General features: G+C 42.2%; 1 protein-coding gene across 1 annotated transcript in view; it reads left to right on the top strand.

The window, feature by feature from the left end:
- HIC2 (HIC ZBTB transcriptional repressor 2) overlaps positions 1–19,921 on the top strand; it is a 71,104-nt gene that overhangs the window by 37,479 nt on the left and 13,704 nt on the right. The window contains exon 2 of the mRNA XM_041488630.1: positions 1,265–1,334. The gene's annotated coding sequence lies outside the window, so the exon portion shown is untranslated. The remainder of the gene's footprint in view (positions 1–1,264; positions 1,335–19,921) is intronic.

Raw genomic sequence — 19,921 nt, 5'->3', positions numbered from 1 at the left:
TCGGTTTGATTTGCATATATAAATATTTGCCCTTACCCCTTTCTATCACATCTCTCTTAACTTTCCTATGGGGAAAAGAACCCATAAAAGCTGCTTATAAAATATTATGTACTGTGCTGATCTGCACACATGTACCACATGTACATGGACTAAGATTGCCTGTATGCAAAAGAAGGCTGAAATACTGATACTGTGATCAAGTTATGGCGGACTGGATCACCTATTTTTTGACACAGGATCCCTTTGGTAGTGACATCCTCAGCTGTGTGGAGTCCTATCTTTTCTATCCTCTCAGGATCTCTGTGGTTTGTGATTTCCCCTGAGTAGGCAGGAGACACCAGCATTAAAGTATCTTGCATTTTTCTCTGGAAGTATGGTAAGCCCAAGAAAAAAGACTCCCACTTTATGTGTGAGTCCAGGAATGCCTCTCATGTAGAACACTGGAGAGAATATAAATTATGCATGGTGAATATGAAGTTTAGTTTTGGCTTCTGTCTTTTCTCCATTTCTCTTTTCAGTTGTTCATGATAGCTTAAATTTTCCGTATTTTTGTCTCAACCCACACTCAAATTTTTTCCTTTGGGGAAAACTGGAGCAAAATCAATTTCAGTGCAATTTTTCAAGACTCCTTGACTTGCACTTACATCTGTTTGGTGTGGGGGAGTGGAATTTTATCATAAAACGTTTGATTTATTTAATGTATTCAATAAGCATCGAAGATGTGCCAGGTACTTTCTCAGCCCTTTTGGATGGGAAATCTTGCAAGCTAAGAACTTAATAAACAAAGAAGTTCCAGAACTCAAAATTTCCCTGCTGTTAAGGTCTCCATATATCTAAGGAATAAACAAGGTTTGAACAAAGCAGATCCTAAGACTTGTAAAGTACAAAATGTCACAGACAGTACTGATGAGATCTGTAATTGAAACAACACCTATTTTTTTAAACATATTTCCTGAACCTGTTATCTGCCCAACTTAAAATCAGCTGAGATGTGCTCATGCAGGAGCTCTACTTTCATTGCAACTGTGAGTCTGTTTCTGTTGGTGAAGCTGCTCTTATGGGTGTGTGATGCTGCACCAAGGGCTCATCTAAACAGGGTCATTGATTGAGACCAAGGTAAGTTACAAATTGAATGGAGGAGCTATTCTCAGTTAACTTCATCATCCTAATGAAGAGGCCATTTGGAATAGTTAATAAGGAATAGCTGTTCTGGAATAATCCCCTTTTAAGACAAACCCTCACTGTTTCTATAATTGCATTCCAGGAAGCTATTCTGTTCTGAATCAGCATGGGATAGAGTGCCTAGAAGACGTTCAGACCAAGCACAGCTAGCGGTGAGTGGGCAATACACACCGGGATGCCCTATTGCAGCCATTCCAAGTGAGCAGCAGAATAGCCTAACTGGTTGTCTGTACATCTCTCTAAAAGGCAACTGAAAGTAAATATGAAAATCATGGTACAAAGGCCTCTGTCTTAGCAGGGATGAAGTCTGAGCTGCCTGTTGCTGTCTGAGCATTAGCCTGGTGTTACGGACAGAATGCATGTCTCAACCCGTAACTGATCACAACTTGATTAAATGTTGGGGTGTGGAAAGGACTTGTGTGCTTTTTCCCAATGTGTATATTTACATCATTATGTGGGAGCAATCAATTTATCAAACCCATCAGATTATTCAATAGTGGGGAAAGACAATTGGTTGGAAGAACATGTGTATTGTTTTTAAGGTGGATAGAAAATTGGTTTAAAAGAAATTCACACAATCCCTTTCTTTTGAGGAAAACCTACACTAACAAACTAATCAAGGTAAGGGAAATTCAGTAATTTATAATTGCCAATAATTTAAAATGCCATGAAAATTTTCCTGCAGCATAAAATTTTGTGCTTTTCCTTGCCAAGGAGGATGGGCTGGAGCAGAGGTGGTGCTCTTGTGCTTCAGTACATTGTAGTTGTGATATAGCTGCTGTTAATTCATGGTTCTCTTGACTTTTGGAATTCCTCCATTCCCTTAAAAGGGAAGGTGGCAGCCTGGAGTGGAGAAGCTCCAACTGCAGCCCTCTGGATGTTAATCCACCCCGACTTTCTTAAGCCTCCTACTTAAATCATTATCTTAATGAATCACCATTGCTGCTGTCTTCAGTGCTACACAGGAACATGCAAATTTTAAACAGCCTGGGGGAAAGTCCTTTTTGTCTGTAAAGTGCTCTGATACTTGCATTTAGATGTTACCATGATAGGTACCTTGGATACCACTTTCTGCCTAAGCCCTTGGATAGATCCTGGGGTGTAGCTCTCCCCAGGGCCTGCTGGGCAGCTCTGAAAAGGGATGGATGTGATGATTCTGCTACTGACTGGGAGCAGCAGCTTGAGCTCAGGTGGTTGAAGCCAGATCACTCCACCATTGTCCTTCAGCGGAGGGCCTCTTGCCTGTGTTTTCCTGTAGCTTCAGGATGGCAAGGAGATAGGGGTGTGAGGATGAGAGTCCCTCCTTAGCTCTGCAATTGCCATTTTTACTTCAGGCAAGTTTCTTCGTCTCTTCACTTGAATTTTTTTCACAGCTAAAAGAAGCCATGAAAATGTTCATGGATCAACTACACTTTCTCCCAAGTACGTATCAAGGAATTTGATACAATAGGAAAATTACCAGCTTGCTAGAAAAACATTTGTTTAAGGAAAAACTGAACATAGTGAAGCCACTGCAGGCTGTGTCCAAGACTTTCAACATTGTGTTGTCCAAATTTTTCCTTGATGATTCAATTTGGCTACACATTGAGCTCTGCCCACTTCAGCTCTCCCAGCTGATCACTTGAGAAATCTTTACTTGTACATAGTGGATACGGAAAGAGAGCATGTATAGCTGTTTCAGATGGCAAATCTTTGTGGTTATTTACAACATGTATTGAAAGATTTGATTCCTTTATTCATTAAACCAAGAGCTGGAGAAGCTGTTTCATGCAAATGTCCTAGATGATAAGAATACCCTTCTCAAATTGCAAAGTCAATTCATGCATTGTCCCTTTTCTGAGACTTAGAAGTAGAGTCCATTCCCTTACTATGGGTGACTTTTCCTCACTAGTAGTAGTTCTGCTTCTGGAGCAATGGCAGGATAAACGTGGAAGACACCAGCTGAACAGAGATCCTTTAGTTTCAGCTAGGAGAAGACCTTATTAACAGAACTGAGCTTAAATGCATTTTCTGTGATAACATTATCAGTTGTCAATTCCTTTTTGGAGAGTTATGCCCACAAGAGACCAGAACATTTATCTCAAGGAGCGCATCCTCATTCCCTCATTCTTCTCAGTCGGATATTCTATGAAACAAGTTCAACTGGAGCTGGATATTTTCATGCTGAGAAGAATGCAGCTTCTCAGTTGGTTACCAAAGAAAGGAGATAGGAACAAACAGTACATGCTGACTTTTTGTAGCTCAAAGCCTTGACAGGTGTCCAGGTGTAAGGCAGGAGATATGATCTGCCTCCTCACCTGTTTGTGCACTCCTTTCTGGTGAACAGCAAAGAACTGGCTCTGTGACTCAAGTGACTCAAACTTTTTTCCCTGCTTGGTGTAGCTCTGAACAGACTGACACTTTCTTGTCATAGTGTTTAAGGCACTCTTTGCAAACTGCTTCACAGTGATAACCTTTCTGCTTACTGTGAGCAGGCTGTTGTGTTCTCTGTGTTCAAGCTCCTGGCTGGTTCTGATCCCTCATGGGACAGCAGCAATTTATAATACAGGGGCTTAATGAACTGGGGAACCATCTTTCAGATTCAGCACCATGAGAAGTGTCAGAGTAGGGATTTCAGAAGAAATATCAGAAGGGAGCTGTACATGTGTTTATAAATGTGTGTGTATATTGTGCATATCTTTCAAAGGAGAAAATAGAGATGACTGACATTTGAAGCTGAGTGCAAAACTTAAACACAACTTTTTTTTCTTTCCAGTCTTGGAAAGTTATGGTGATGGGTGTGGGCAGGTCTCTGGCTGACTTTCTGAATTGCCTTTATGTCAGAACTCCAACAAGAGATTTGGTGCAATTTCTCATCCTATTGAGTAAAAGGATGTTCTATCCCACATAGTTTGCTTAGGAAACTGAAGGAAAGGAATTCTTCTTCACAGATCTTAACACACCCGGTGTATTTTGCAGGCACTATGTGCAAAATACTCAGTAAATGAGAGATCCGAAAGGAATGTTTCAGTATGCTGAACTGGATTACTTTATTCCCCCAGCCTTTGCACAGTCTTATGCTCGTGGGTAGTTGTAGATTTTTGTCAATGTACAAAGGTTGTTATTTCTATAGTTACCTCATTCAAATTCAGAGGTTTGTAACTGGAATTAAAATGTGTTTGTGCTATTATTTTGTTCATCTGTTTTGAGCTGCTGTTGTTAACTGCTTGTTCATAAGACTCTGTTTGCTCAAAGTACCTGCTCGGTTTTCTGGTCGGGTATGCTGAGATTCAGTATTTCAGTTTATAACTTTGCTTTTTGTTATTTTTCTCCTGATGTGTTACAACTGCCTGCCAGAAATTCTGAAACTGTGGTCAAACAAACTGCTCAGATGTTTCCTCCCAGTGTTTGCTAATTCAGCAGCACTTGAGCTGTTTATAAGAAGCACAGAGAAACCGCAGCTGAGGACTGTGAATGGCAATGCTGTGTGAACAAGTGATGCACACAGCACTGCACAGGTAGAGGGGTTTTAATCTGCAAGCATATCTGTCATTAATTTTAAGGCCTTTAGGAACCATGGTAGCTCAGCTAAGAGAGGGGAGATAAGCCAAGCAATTATATGGAGCAGCTCTGTTTGGTGAAGCACATCTTTTGGGATTAGCAGGGGCTCATGAGGCAGGGTAGTGATTTGTGCATTGCACTGCCAAGTCTGACTGATCCTTCGGGACAGTCACTGTTATGTGGGGCCTCCTGGCAAATTTCTTAAGACTGGGATATTGGCTGGGACAAGACTGAGAAAGTTTCCTTGGTTTGTCAATATAGACTTTAATGCAACAATGCCCCCACTGCTTGCTGGGGAGAACCCTGTCCTTTCTGCTTCTCTGCTTTGTGGACCTTCTTGCTGGGTGTACAGGTGAAAGAAAGTAGCCATGAGCTTTGAGTGAGTGCAAACTGCTGTGCTTTTGGGAAGACTTAGAAAAATGGCAGGGATTTGAAAGCTGAGATTTTGACTGACTTGAATTGGGTAAAAAATTTGAGAGAACTCTGGCAGCAGTTGTACGGAGAAGAAAAATGTCACCTGTTACCTCAGCAGACTACTTAAGAGCACTCTGAAGTGAGTCCCCAGAAAATTCTTGCAGAGAGACGAATGGGCAGCTGGGAGGAAATGCTATACTCCCTGAAGAAACAACAAACTCTGGGTGTTTACCCAAGCTGGTAAACCAAACAGAAACCATCAGTGTGCTGCTGGGTGAATCCGTGGTGTGCCAGTGTCTTAGGCACTGTGCAGTTCTAATCACCACCTTCAAAGGCAGTGGAGGGCTAGGGAAGGTCCAGAGAAAAAAGTCAGTCCCTGTGATTTCTCTTTGCCATAGAGAAGAAATGACTTATTACAGAAATTGCAGATGTGTTGTATTGTCATGAATGGGAAGGGAAGTAGGGAGTGATCCTTCACAGTTCCTGTGTTTGCTAAATTGATTCAAAGCAGGCAAAGAGGAGGCACTCTGTCAAGCAGCAGTTACCACGTGAAACTCATTGCCACAGGGTGTTATGGATAGCAGAAGTCTAAACAGATTGAAAAATCGATGAAGGACAGATAAGTTCTTATTAAAAGTGATGGCCTGGATGCAACCTCTGGATCAGGAGATCTTTAACAATTGCACAGGGTGTAAGAAGGAAAAAGACTGCCTGTATTCTATGTCATTGCTTTTCCTCCCTCTCTGCCATCCCTCACTTTTTTTTTTTTTTCTTTTTGGCCCTATTCTGGCTACTGCTGAAGAATAGAGAGAGATAGACCTTTGCTCTTATAACTTGGCTATTTTTATAGGTGAAAACTGGAAAGGAAACCAGCTACCCTGCCGTGCAGGGAAGTAGTTTTGCCTTGCAGCCCACAAGTAATATAAAGCACACTGAAATGAAGAGATTAGGAGTCAAATGCCCAAAAATGTATATGTGTTATAAAATGCCTCTGTAGCTGGCATCTTTTTTTAAATTCTGAGTTAACAGGAAGCTGAGCTTGTTGATGAAGTGTAAGTAACTACAATGTTTCCAGTTACTTTTTACACTTTCTCCTCTCGGTGCTGCAGTCACTGATAATGCACCTAGTGACCTGGACATTTTTAAGTCGCCTAGCTGTGACACCTTAGGTTGGAAGCTGAGGATGGCTGCCTTCCACAGAAAGGACTGGGAGGAAGCAGAAAGTTGGGAAGGAGGCTGAAGAGAAGATACTAAAATCCCTTGTATATGCACCAAAGCAGGGAAGTGTAACACAGAGGAGGGCTTGTAGCCGTGAGTGCAGCAGCAACAGTCGTTTGATATTTGGGAGGTGAAAGAATCAGTTTTACGTTTTGCTAGACGACTGTACTGTAATACAGCAGTGCCTCCTGGCAGGGAAAGCAATGTAATGTAAAGCAATACCGCGTGGAAGAGCAGTTGGAGAGCTGTCAGAAGCTGAGTAGCTTGGAACGCTTCCACGAGGACCTGGGAGCAGCGAGCTGAGCTCACTGCAGCGTGGCATTCCCCTGCCCCGGGAGGAGAGCGGCTGCGGCGCAGGCGTCACTGCCACCTTCCAGCGCTGCTCTGCTCTCTGGAGGAGGCTTTTCTAGGCAAAATAGCAGGAGTTCCTTTCTTCTCTTGGGAGATTTCTCTTCCAGCTCACAGAACCCTTGTGAGTTCACATGCCAGGCAGTCCTGCAGCAAATGAGTTTGTACCTGTCAGCTGTCATTGTCTGGCACACAGGAGTACTCCAGGGCACAAGGCTACCAGAGGGGTAGGAGCTCTCCAGAGTGGGCTGCTGCATCTCTGGATCTGGTCTGATGGGGTGAACAAAGAAGAAATTACCTTTTCTTTTTTTTTCTTTTTTTTAATGTTTTTGTTTCCAGAGGACTTTGGTGCAGGGCATTGGCTTTTATTCCAGTTTTTAGATTTTGGATATACTTAGTGATCTTACTTGTGGTTTTTACCTCCCCTCTCTCCTTGCCCCCAGCATTTTGCTTCCCTTCAAGTCCTCTGCCTCACTCTGTGTATTGCTACTATAAATTGTTTGGTATGAAGGGTCCCGTTTCTTACTTGAAGCCTCTGGATGCTATTAAGTAATTGGTGGAAAAGCTTGTTTAAACATCACAACCCTATGTTATTTTTTAAATAGCCCTTTGAGGTGGCTGAAATGCTACTGAAAGACTACTTTCCTTTAATACTGGATAAGGAACTTCATTAGGGAAGGGAAATAGTGTTCTTATTAGACTCTCCAAGTTACAAGTCATCTTTCTTTTAACGAAAGGATGTGCAATTTTACTCCCCCCCACACCAGCAAAATCACTGTTTATAGCAAGGAGCAAAGAAGGTTTTTTGGTTTCATTCCTTCAGTGCATCCAGACTTTCTTTTGTCAAAAATCCCTAAGAACAGAATGATGCATTCTGTGCATCTGCTCTCTAGCCACACCTTGAAACCAGCAATAGTGGTAAATTATCCAGGGAGATTGTCTCAGTGTTCAAGCTGCACTCATGACAGTGGTCCAGCATGATGTAGGACCAGGGCACTGTGTCCAATACAGTGCTACTTTTCCTGCTTTATCACCTCAGCCAGATTACTGGATAATGAATATATGGCCATGGATGAGCTTGAACAACATCCTCCACCATAGAGCTGGAAAAAGGAAAGACATTTTAGGTTTCCTTAGCTTGACAGGTCTGTGCAAACAATTGAAGTGTGAATTTTATAAATGGAAGTGCTATTGTGGGAAGGAATAAACAAATAAGGAAGTTAATGCGGAAATGGTTTGAGAAATATGATGGATTATGAAGGCAAAAATGAATTTGAAAGTAGCATAGGAAGGTTCCATGAAACCTGTTTCTTCTGGACTTTGCACATAAGACTGTATTTGATCAGGTGAAGGTCTGTCTTCTGTTTCTCTGCCATCTTCCTGATAGCAAATTTAAGCTTTATCTTGTTATTTTGGCACGTATATTAAGATTTTTCTTGGAAATAAGATTTTTCTCTAATATAAATTGCTAAACAAAATGTGGACAGAAGCAATCACAGCCTCTCAGTCCATAGGCCAAGAAAAGTGAAGCAGAATGTGTATGGTAGGAAATGGATGCATCACCTCTTGCTTTTGTTGGTTTTAGTAGTCTTTGATGGCAGTTTGTGGGATATTGCACAAAAGTCAAATGCACTGTAGATGTAACAACCAAAAGGTACTGAATTGAACAATCTTTTTAATAACTAGGAAGAGAAACATGAAATTATAATGGTTGCCTTAAGCAATTTTCATAGATCTTAATGAGCTTAGATCTGTCTTTATTTAGGCACTGCTTTGTGTTCTGCCAAAGGTTTAAGGAAAGACAGAATGCTCAGTTGTAGAAAGTTTGTTCCTGTACATAAGGAGCAAGAGTTTATTCTGACTGATGAAGCTGCCTTTGCAAGGCAACCTTTAGGCTGTTTTTGCAGATTTAAAAAAAAATTTAATCAGTAAAATATTTCAGTTGAGAAAACTGGGAAAGCTTAAGAAGTTCAGGATGCTTGTTCTCCTTTTCTAAGCTGGTGAATAAGAACTAGATCTAATGGGAGGCCAGCATCTGGTAGCCCTAGATTTTGAAGGACAAGGCAATGTGAATTCAGTTTTAAATCATCAGCTACAGCTTACTTTTCTTTTTGAAAGAGTTTGTTTTAAATGTTCAACATGTTTGGACTTAAGTGCTTAGTATGGTAGATACAAAAATGAAGTAAAAAATTCTCAATGGATCGTGACGTGTTGAATTTTCATTAGGATCCAAATGAGAAAATGTCTAATGAAAGTCATTGGCTGTTAATTAAAATTATAAAAAGAAAAATGTCAGCTGCATAAATACCTGTGAAATTGAATAAATGTTTCAGCTGGAGATAGTGCAGTGTGGTTAGCAGAAAATAAGATGAAATTGAGAGCAGTTTATATTTGGTTTTAAATCAATATGGCTTAGTAGTTACCAGCCACTGATCGTTCTTCATGACCTAGAGTGTAAATGTAAAACAAGACTAAAATTGGTAGCTTTCAATTACTCTTATTTAAATCTGGTCTCCTCTACCACTGAATGATCTCTGAATAAATAAATAAGTAAGTAAAAGCACATTTAGCTGCTGGCATTGCCCTGGCTTTTCCTGTGTTTGCAATGGCTTGATACAGAGATAAAGGAAGCTCGCTCTGCGTGTTCATGTATGAAGTCTCTAATGGAGCAGTTGATCTCTTTTTTTTCCTCCCCTTCTTCTCTCTCATCTCCATTACCCTCCCTCCAAATGGGGGCAAGGGAATTTTTAATTTCTTATGTTTTAAATACTTCTCAAAGTATGTAAGGCTTAAGATATCTTTGAACATAAGTGCACCTGGCCTCCTATTTTCCTGTGTTCTGTATTGTTGATACAAACTGCAAGTGAGCCCTAAAGAGGTTTTTCCTATTTTATTACTGGTCGTGTGTTTTTTCACTGCAAATTTGAACATTAAAATTAATTATGGCCTTAGAGACAGAGTCCAACAGTGAAATAACTTGTAATTTATTAGAACTCTGAAATTCCACCAGTTAAAGTTGTGTAAAACTTTCCAGTAGTTTATTTATATATTATTTTAAGAAAAAAACATCTTAATTATGAGTCTGGTTGCTCAATAAAAAAGAATAGCTATCTGGCTAATCGCTGCTGTGCTCTAGATCATTAATTTTCTTCTTAATAACAGTAGGATTTTTTTCCATGTTCTCCTTTAAAACCTTTTCAATTATATAACAAATGTGCTTGATTTATGGGGACACTCTCTAGGATTTTGTGATCTAAGACAGGCACGTCATGAAATAGCTGGAGGTTGGTGAAGAACCTCAGCTGGATTAAAGACTTGCAAGTACTGACAGGAGTGGGAGTTGATAATTTGGATGGAGGCCTGTACAGAGGCGCGTGGACAGCTCTGTTCTCAGCTACTCCCACTTTAAGGAGTTGTTTTGTTTTGGTCTTACCTAGAAATTCAGACTTTCCCTATGGGAATACACAGCCCTGGGCTTGCAGAGGGGTTGCTCATAAGAAAGCTGGGTTTTCCCAAAGTCTGAAAAAATTTTGCTTGTGAAAAAATGAAGTGAATGATTGGACTCGTGTACTAAATGTGGGGATTTTTAAATATGGCTTCTTAAGTAATTGTTTCTGCATTAGGTGTGTCACCAAGTCTCTAGGTTCCTGGAAGTGCACATTTGCTATGTGGCACAGTTATGAAATACAGCTGGGCCTCCATTTGTCTTTTTGGGGACCCAAACCTGCTCTGTCAATTTGGTTCCAAGTTGCTTGAGAAGTACCAGACAGTCTGTATTCTAAGATTTCCTGACAAATATGTGAAGTTCAGAGCTCTTACCAGGCTGGCTGCTAACTGGCCAGGAAGTCCCTAACACTGTGGCTGGCAAAGAATAAAGAAAACATAAAGATACTAAATTTTGGTTATGGAAGGCTGTTCAGCATTTAAAGTCCTGGTGTCTGAGAACATGGGGTGGCATTTGCAACTGATGTTTGCCTGGTAGTGAAGGACCCAGCATAATAAATAGTTGGCCAAGTAATAAGAGTTCACCTGACAGTTAATGCTGAATTTTATGCCTATGGACTTGAGGCCTCTTGAAACTGTGTAATGGCAGTAATAAGAATGTGTTTGTAGGGGGAGCTGTATTTGGGGGGCTTTGAGATAGATCCTGCTCACATGTTTGAGAATGAACTGTAATGGCATGCCCTTATTCTAGATTTGAAGAGAAATGGCCAGTGAGATGAAGAGTTGAATGGGATGTAAAGTGTGTGAGAATTTCCCTTTGCTTCCAGCTTGCACTGGACTGATGAACTGGGTTCGCTGAACCCTCTGTTTCACCCAGTCCTTGAGGGGTTATAAAGCAGAGGTGGACTGAAAAAGCACTTGAGAAGAACATTTAGCTTGGCAATGCCTTCAGCCCCAACAGCTGACTGTGATGCCTGGAGCCAGTTACTGTAGGGATGAGCAGATAAACCTGGTGTGTACTGGAACCTGAAAATTTGAATTAATTAAACAGTGTAATAATTAATGGATATGGTAGATTCCTTTTAAGTTTGGTTTTTCACCAAGATTGGTCCATTCATTTTTACTCACATACTCTCTCTCCTAAAAACTGTTGCAAGATTTGTTCTGTGGAAAATGAAAGCGCTTAGGCTGCTAAGGAGGACTAAGAAGGGCCCTACAGGACTCCCCCTCTTAGCCCATGTGTGCTGCTCAGCAGCTTCTCACATCTGTTGGTGCCCTGGCTCCCTGATCAGTACTACAAGATCCCTTTGATGATGGATGGCATTGGGGCGGTTCTTCATACTGAAGAATTCCTTTGAATTGTGATGCAGAGCTACAGCTAAAACCAAGTAACTCTTCCCTTTCTCTTATCTGTGCCACTCATGACACAAAAAAATGTCACTAATGTGTTTGCTGCCATGAAAATTTTCTTACTATCTCTTTCAGCTGCTTAGGCCAGCGGCTAGCATGCTCCAAGGTTAGTGATGAATTAAGTTGAAATTGCCAAGGGGTGTCTTTCTGCACTGACTTGAAGATGTATGAGGCTTGCTCTCCTTTGTTCTTCCTTCATCCTGCTTTAGCCATACCTGCATTGTGCCCTGTCAGCATTTTCTGCTTGGGAATGGCTGAGTGGACTTTGCTCTGTTAGCCGTGCATCTTTTTCTATTTAAAGGAGGTGTTCAGCCTGTCTATTTGGCATAAATTGGTTGAGAATTTGCTGGTAAAAAGCACAGGGGAGAGAAAGAAAAGGATACTTGGAGCCTGCGCTCAGTCTCCCGGCAGTGCCCCCTTCCTGCTCTGGGGAGGTCTCTTGCTTGTCCCTGCGCTGGGTCGGCCCCTGGAGCACAAGTGCTCGGAAGCAGCAGTGGCAGGGTCGCTGTCTGTCTGTCTGTCTGTCTCCGGGATCATGTGGCAAAGGGGCCGTGCCTGCGGCGAGAGCGGCTCCCCCCGTGCGAGGAGTCACAGGACACCGGCGGGGGTAGCTCCAGCTGGTATGCACTGGTACCGATATAATCCCGCAGGACTGTGTCCATGGGACACAAGTGTGACATGCGAGGTATTTAAGGAGACACACCTGTTCTAGGCACAGGCTGGGTATTGCATGCCTTGGAAATGGAAGGTTGTGGTAGAGCAGGGAAGGCTCTCATTTTATCCTCAGGAGGGCTTTGCTTTCTTCTTTCTCCCCAGTTGCACATTATTTTATAATTCCCTAATACTAGGCAGCCCTGTAGCCTGTTAGCACCGGGCTGTTTCAAAGGCCAGGCTGGTGTTTGCAGGAGTGAAAAGCCTCTGGTCTGAGTGATGGTTTGGGTGTAACTGCTCCCAAGAAAGGGCAGAGAATTCGGAGAATGTCATCTATGTGTGGGGTTGGGTTTTTCGGTCCTTTAGATAATTTAGATTTCGTGTTGTGTTTACCAGTATTTTTATTATAAAGCCTCTGTCTTGCAATTTAGAGCAGTAAATCACATGAAATTCATACCATCTTACAAGTTTTGTACAAAAATATTTTATCACTTTGAAATCTGAGTGTATTTCTCTCTCTTTTTTCCATCTGCCCCATCCTAAAAAATTACCGTGAAACAGTTACTCTCCATAAGAAGCAGCAAGTAAATACAAACTAAATCTCATGATTGCATAGCATAAAGAATTAAAATGCTTAGATTTTTATCTCTCTTTCTGAAGTTTATCTGACACTTGTTTGGCAGAGGATAATTTTTTTGCTATTGAAAAGGGAATGTATTAAGATGAAGGAAAAAGAAATTGCAGGGTCTGTCATATGACTTGATTCCATCTGTCTGTCATGCCATTCAAGTAGAATGGAATTCTTCTCTCAAATTTGATGTGCCTTTTTTTGATCTTAATGTGAATCTCCTAGTTTGCCTTAGTCTAGTTCCACATGGCCCTCCTTTCCAGGGATTCCTGCTCTTGCTGAGGTGTTAAGTGCTTGTTGATTTGGGACAGCTCCCAGGATTGGGGCCAAGGTTTCTCCTACATTTGATAGCTTGTTATTTGGAAATAGTTGTGACTGGGCAGTCTTTCCCTCCTGTCTTTGTTTAAAATAAGATTTTCAGGTAAACATCCTGTATGTCAGTTGTTTGCAAAACTGAAGTAATGGCTGGTAGAAATAAGGAGGAGGGTCCTAGGCCCTGGTTAGTTTGGGCAGTCAGGTATTTCAGGGGGGAAGGTGGCAATCCTCTTCTGTAACAGCTTTGCACTCTGAGTGTGCTGGTCTGCAATAACCAGTCCCTGAGTGGACCACAGACTCTCCTCCTCAGAAACTAAAGGTTGTTGGCAGAAGGAGATCCTGGGAATGGAGACCACTCAGCTCCAGGCTCACTTGGCCCATGGGGTCATTGACCCTTATGACAAGGGGGTATAAATATGTCTTTTTTTAATCTTGACCTGAAGAGGACTGCAGCTGTAAGTTGGTGTTCAGGTTGACCAAGTCCAACCCTTAAATAGTTTTTCTTCCTTGTGGGCAGACACATTTTTGTACATATGAACATAAAAATACCTTTGATGCTACTGAGAAGCAGAATATCTTGTTGTAAGGAAAGAATCATCCCCCTTTAGCTGTGGTGCCTCCCAGGCTGGCTTTGGGTCTCTGCAAATCACATTTTGCTACATAGCCTAAGGTAGACACAGCCTCACTATCCCTGCTAGCTGGTAAAAGTGGGCTCTCCCTCACCTCTGTTCCTACTGGATTCTCCCAAAGTTAATATCTGTGCAATCAAAAACTGAAGATACTTATTCTGGGTTGTTTTGAGATTTATTTTTTTTTTGGGAGGGGATGGGGTGGGGGTGGTTTGGTTTAGTGGTGTTTTTTGTTCCTTAACTGCACCCTGCAAAATGTCCTGGCTGAGTTGTTTCCAAATACTGGCATCTCCAGGGAAGGGGTTATAAATTGCTAATTTAAAGCCTGCAACAGGATAATTAACTAACCAGTTTGATGTAAATGGCTTAATGGGGCTTTACTAGCCCCTTTGAACTTAAAGTAGCACTAAAAAGTAAACTGTAAATACCTTCAAGGAACGTAGTGGCATGTTTGAATGTGGGGCTGCTTGGCTGTAAGGAGCAAGCCTGCTCAACTTGCCAGGAATCCACTGGCCTGTGTGACAGCAAACATGTCAAGGGGGTGAGGGGACCAACTAGGCATCCCTTGGGGAAGGCTCTGCAACTACCTTGGTTCTCAGGAAGCACAACACTCTGATATATCAGGCTTTCAAACCTGTCCTGCCTGCTTTGGAAAATTTAAATCACAACCTCAGTTTAAATGCAACTGTAATGAATTTCATCAGGATTGAACGAAAGAAAAAAAAACAACAGAAAAACCAAAACCCTGAGGGGGAGGCAGCCACTAGAGTCCACCCTAATTTTCCTGCAGTTCTATTTGCATTAAGGTCTTTTGGCAAGTCCAGGCAGAAACACTGAATACACTTTGTTTCGGTAGACCTCGTTACTGACTGAATCTGCTGAGACAACGTACTGCAGCCCTGCAGCAGATTCCAGTTTCTGATGCATTTGGGGGACTTTGGGGAGACTGTCCAGACTTTCATTCTTGCTGGGCTGCTACCAAGTTCCAAAGGAGGAAGTCAACAACAATTGATCACCTAGAAATGAAGGTCATTACAAAGTGGAAGCATCTTGTGCACTTAGGCATTGATGTCACTTCTGACTATGGAAGCTGGGGTGTTAGAGAGAGAAGTTCAGGCCCAAAGGCCCACAGGAATGTTTCCTTGAAGCTCTTCCTGGTCCCAGTGCTGCTCTGCTCTGCCTTCTCACTGTGCATGCACCACACAGGGTCAACAACAATTCCCAGAATCTTTTCTTCATTGTTCCTCTGTCTCACAACCATATTTCACCTATTGCCAGCAGCCTTCCTGGATACCAGAGGATGTTTTGGGGGTTGAAGCACAATCCTCAGTTACTGCTCTGACCTCTGACATGTAGGATTTGGCTTTACAGCCAGCTTTGTTCAAGAGTGTTCCTGATCCTTGGCTGTGCTTTGCTGCCTGCTCTGTTGTGCTGCCCTGAAGACCATGGGGTTTGTGAGGCTGAGCCAGACCAGGGCTGATGCAGAAAGAGGGCAAGACCTGACCTTTTAGGTGGTGGCTCTGACTTGGATGCCCTAAAACAGATCATGATGCCTCATCCTCTGTAATGATGGCTCTATTTTTGTGTGGTTTGGTTTGGAATTTTTTTTCCACCTGGTAAGTAATGTGTCACTGGCAATGTTAATGCTGGCCTTTAAAAAAGCAGCATAAAAGCACTGAGATCTGTTGTAGAGGGCCATGATGCAGAAGTGCTACGTCTTATTTTAAAAGCCATGTCTGCCAGAGGATTCAGGCCTGCATTCTAATTATTCAGGTGTCTGTTGTATGCAGGGATCAAAATGCTCTGCTGTGGCCTTTAGAAGAGTTAATAACATGGCACTTTGCTCTTCCGTGCTGACTGAAGCAGTTGGCACCACGGTAGTACCTGCTTGCTGTGTGTGGGTTGGGAGCACAGCACAGGATTAATTTGGGGTTGTGTTGGCAAGGGTCTGTCAGCAGAGCTTGCCCAGCTGCCTGTGCTATCCTGGAGCTGTTAATGCTTTACTTTTATAAGCACTAACCTAGAGCACATTTTAAAAAATTCAAAATAGTCACTGTTAGAGAGAGAGAGAGACACTTGCAAGCAGAAGAGCTCTGTACACACAGTGTTCATGGCTGGAGACTCCCTTCAAGGAATGCCACAACACCTCAGCCTGCCAGCTTTGCTATCTTGGCATCTGACTGGGAAATGCAAATACTCAATCTTAATCCTTCATTCCCACATGCTGACATGTATCCAAGGGGAACTTCTGTGAATGTTGTTGTTATTTCCATATAACTTCAGCTGCTGCTTTGCTTCCCAGAACCTCCCCACCATGTGTCTCAGTGCAGTGTTTTCCAGGTCTTTTGGATTTGTTTCCCTAATGGAAGGCAGGCTTTAGTGTGCATGTCCTTATCAGAAATCTGGGCAAGGGAGTTGAGGGCACTTTCAGTGAGCTCACAGGTGACACTAGGCTGGGTGGGAGTGTTGATCTGCTGGAGGGCAGGAAGGCTCTGCAAAGGGATCTGGACAGGCTGGATCCATGGGCTGAGGCCACTTGGGTGAGGTTCAACAAGGTTGAAAGGATGTTTGTAGCCAGATGAGGGTTGGTCTCTTCTCCCAGGTAACAAGCAATAGGGCAAGAGCAAATGTCCTCAAGTTGCACCAGGGAGATTTAGGTTGGATATGAGGGAAAATTTCAAGGAAAGGGTCATCAAGCATTGGAACAGGCTGCTCAAGGAAGTGGTGGAATTGCCATCCCTGGAGATTATCCAAAGGATGTGTAGATGGGGCACTTAGGGACATAGTTTAGATGTGGACTTGGCAGTGATAGGTTAATGGCTGGACTTGATTTTAGGGGTCTTCTCCAGCCTCAGTGATTCTGTGATTTTATGTGGAGAAGAGGAACAAGCCCTGTGATTGAGTTGTTTTTATACGGCTCTTCTCTTTCTAATCCCCCTCCAACAAACCCTTCCACAGATTTTTAGATTCCTCACTAAATCCTTTAAATAATATGATAAAAAAAAAAATCCCCTTCTAATACACGTTTTGTTTTGAAACCCACTAAACCTGACAACTAGCTCTATTTGGTTTGTTGGCTTAAGAATCACAGGGAAAATATAAGTAGAAACCCTGGGCCAGGACTCTGGACTCTGACTATCACTAGAGAAAGAACAAATTATGTGTAACGGTGTTTTCCTGACCTCTCCTCTGTTTTTAGTAACATGAAAAATTTCATCTGGCTATTGCTAATGTTAGAAAGTTGTGTAAAAATTAGAACATAATGAAGACAAATTTTCAAGTGGTGTCTGCTGCAGTTCTTGGGTGTGTTGTCTCAATTGCCTCCTGCTTAAGAGAGCAGCTGAAAAATCCAAGTCCTTTTTCAACATGTCAAAACCAACTTTTTCAAAGGATTCAGTAGCTGTGCCAAAGCACCTTGCCTATCTGTAAGCAAATGCGTAGGGTAGGGAGTGTCTCTGCCAGGGCCAGCATTCACACAGGCAGCTGGCTCTTTTAAATCAATTTGATTAATCACTGTATACCTCCTAATTTTTCAATAGGCAAGTCCCTGCTATTTCTTGCCTGCACAAGATTAAACTTTCACATTACATACCCTGTTATACGGCTTTGGTTATCTGGAATAGGTCTGGGTGTGCGATGACTGTTCCTGGAAGGGTCTGGGGATTTGGCATTACTGTCAGGCTTCTTACACGAGGTGCCAGAGAAAGCAGGTGTGTGAAAGCCATGTTAGCATCTGTAATGGAGGATACCTTGTGATAAGAAGGATGTGACTTATTCAGGTTCTTCAGAGCTGTAGACTTGCTTGATTTGGGATTTTGAGGTGGTTTTCCTGCTGTTAAAACATGTTCTTTGAGTGAAGTGCCTGCCAAGAAAATGCCTGGAGAAGGGAATAGATTAAGCCAAGGTGGACTGACTTGGTGGGTCAGGGAAAGCTGGATGGCATCAGAACATCCCTGTAGCTGGGGAGGCACGAGCCTCAGGATGTGTGTGTTTCTGAGCACCTGCACTGTGGTGTAACAATGCCACAATTTATTCAGCTCTTCTCTGTGACAGAACTGCATGTGGCTGAATAATGTGCAACCAGGGGCTGAAAGTAGCTGGATCCTAGATACAGGTGCTTGGGAATGCACATGGCCAAGAGAGAGGCTTCAGTCCAAATGTATCCTCACTAAGAGAGCTTTCTGCATCCTCTGGGTGTCTCTTGATGCTGTTACATCACTGGGCTCTGCTGGAAGTGGTAAGGATGGAAGAATTTTACTTTTTGCTTCCACTCTAAGGTGTAGTATCGATGTTTGTTGTGGCTGTGAGCAGAAGTTTGTATGTGTATTACTCCTTGGGCCAGATTCTGATCCTATTTATGTAGGTATAAAACTGCTGTGTTGTTTCATCGGTGTTAGGGAAGTTCCAGCCTCTCTGGCTGTTTTTAGGGTTTGGTTCTGCTTGGCTTTTTGCTTTGTTGTCTCCTTCCTTTAACCACTTTCCTTGCTGAGAGTGGAGAACTCCATGGGAAGTGATCCAGCAAAGTTTTAAAATAACCTTTTAGTGTGGGTTTGGTTTTGGTTTTGTTTTTTTTAAGCTCTTGCTCAAACTTTTAAATATGTGAATTGTCTCTGTGAATTCTGAGTGCCTCTGAAACCTGCCAGCCAAGCCTAAATCTTGCAGGAGGTGTGGCCACATTTGTGTTCTCAGAGCTCTCTGGCACAGACACCTGGTACACCTGTGTCTCCTGCTAGTTTCAGTACTGTCAGAACTTCACCCCTCATGCCTGTTTCTCTGGTACCTCCTGTTTTTCCCAAGGTTATCTTCTAAAAATAGAATCTGTTACAGATTTTCACTCCCCCACACCCACCTTGAGGACAATAATTACCAAAGAGATGGTTTTAATTATGCTGAAAGAAGGAGGGTGATGCATTCGGCTCTGCTCTTTGAGGCATTTTTTTTTTTCTGGCAGGGAAAAAATTGCACAAATTGCTTAGTAATTTCCTTAGGTGATAAATATAAAGTGAGTAGCTTTTGAAATACTAAAGCTTGAGTATTTAAACATTTGATAAATCATGGGTTATCTAGAGAATAAAATTATGGTGTTTTGGCACTGGCAGAATTCAATGCAAAGGTCTCAATCTGAATAGAAAATCTCTTAATTTCCTTAATTGTTGTTAAACTGATAGAGATAGCTGTGGTATCTGTGGCATTCACCTGTCCAGAAACCAAAGCCATGCTCAACCCAAGTGAGCAGGGATGCTTTGGATGATGCAGTTATCTGTCAGCAGCCAGAAATGAAAACATTCAGAGCATTCATAAGACAGAAAAAAAACCTCTAAAATGAAAAAAAAACCCCAAAACTGAATGAAAGCATGTAAGTGTTTGAGTGGATGATGCTGACTTTACTGTCCTCTAAACTACGCCTGCAGCAGCCCAGAGTTTATTGTCATATAAACCAAGAGAAATAAAAGGGAAGCTGTCTCTATAGGCTGCATGATGGAACTGGTGAGCAATTGCTCTGATAGTAGGGTGCTCTCTCTGTGATAATTGCCTACAGATAGAAATGCTGTGTAGAGGAATCGTTGCTGGCACACTGACACAGGCTGGCAAACTAAACTGTTTGGTGGAAAGATAAGAATCTACTACAGCTCTTTAAAATCACCCTCATTGTGATCACCTCATGATCAAACATTACTTTCTCCACTGTGAGTAAAAGCATAGCATATTTCACAAATCATCCCTTAAAATAAAACCAGATTGGTGCATAAGAGACCAAGTCAGCACAAGCATGCACTGTACATTCTTAGGGAAGAATGTACAGTGCTACCACACAGAGCTCAGAATGAAATGGGAACAGTGATGGTGCTTCAGGTTTTACAGCCACCTCTGTGCTCAACTTTGACAATTATTTATTACCACTAATATTGTGCTTTGTAAACTTATACAGTACTTTATAAAGTAAGACATGTTTCCTATTTTAAAGATCTTATAATCTTGTGGGCTGATAAGGGGTGCAGATTATCCCTTGGATGTTCATAAATAGCATTAGCACTAAGAGTTTTATTAGCGCTGGGTCCTTTCAAGCCTGTGGCTCTTTTTCTTAACACTTCCCTAGTCAGGTGCCAAAATAAGGATTTCTACTGCATGATGTTCCAGGCTG

Source organism: Pyrgilauda ruficollis, unplaced genomic scaffold (assembly GCF_017590135.1).
Source record: "Pyrgilauda ruficollis isolate IOZ18807 unplaced genomic scaffold, ASM1759013v1 scaffold9, whole genome shotgun sequence".
NCBI lineage: Eukaryota > Metazoa > Chordata > Aves > Passeriformes > Passeridae > Pyrgilauda > Pyrgilauda ruficollis.
The sequence above is the reverse complement of the archived record's forward strand: the minus strand, read 5'-3'. Positions and strand labels throughout refer to the sequence as shown.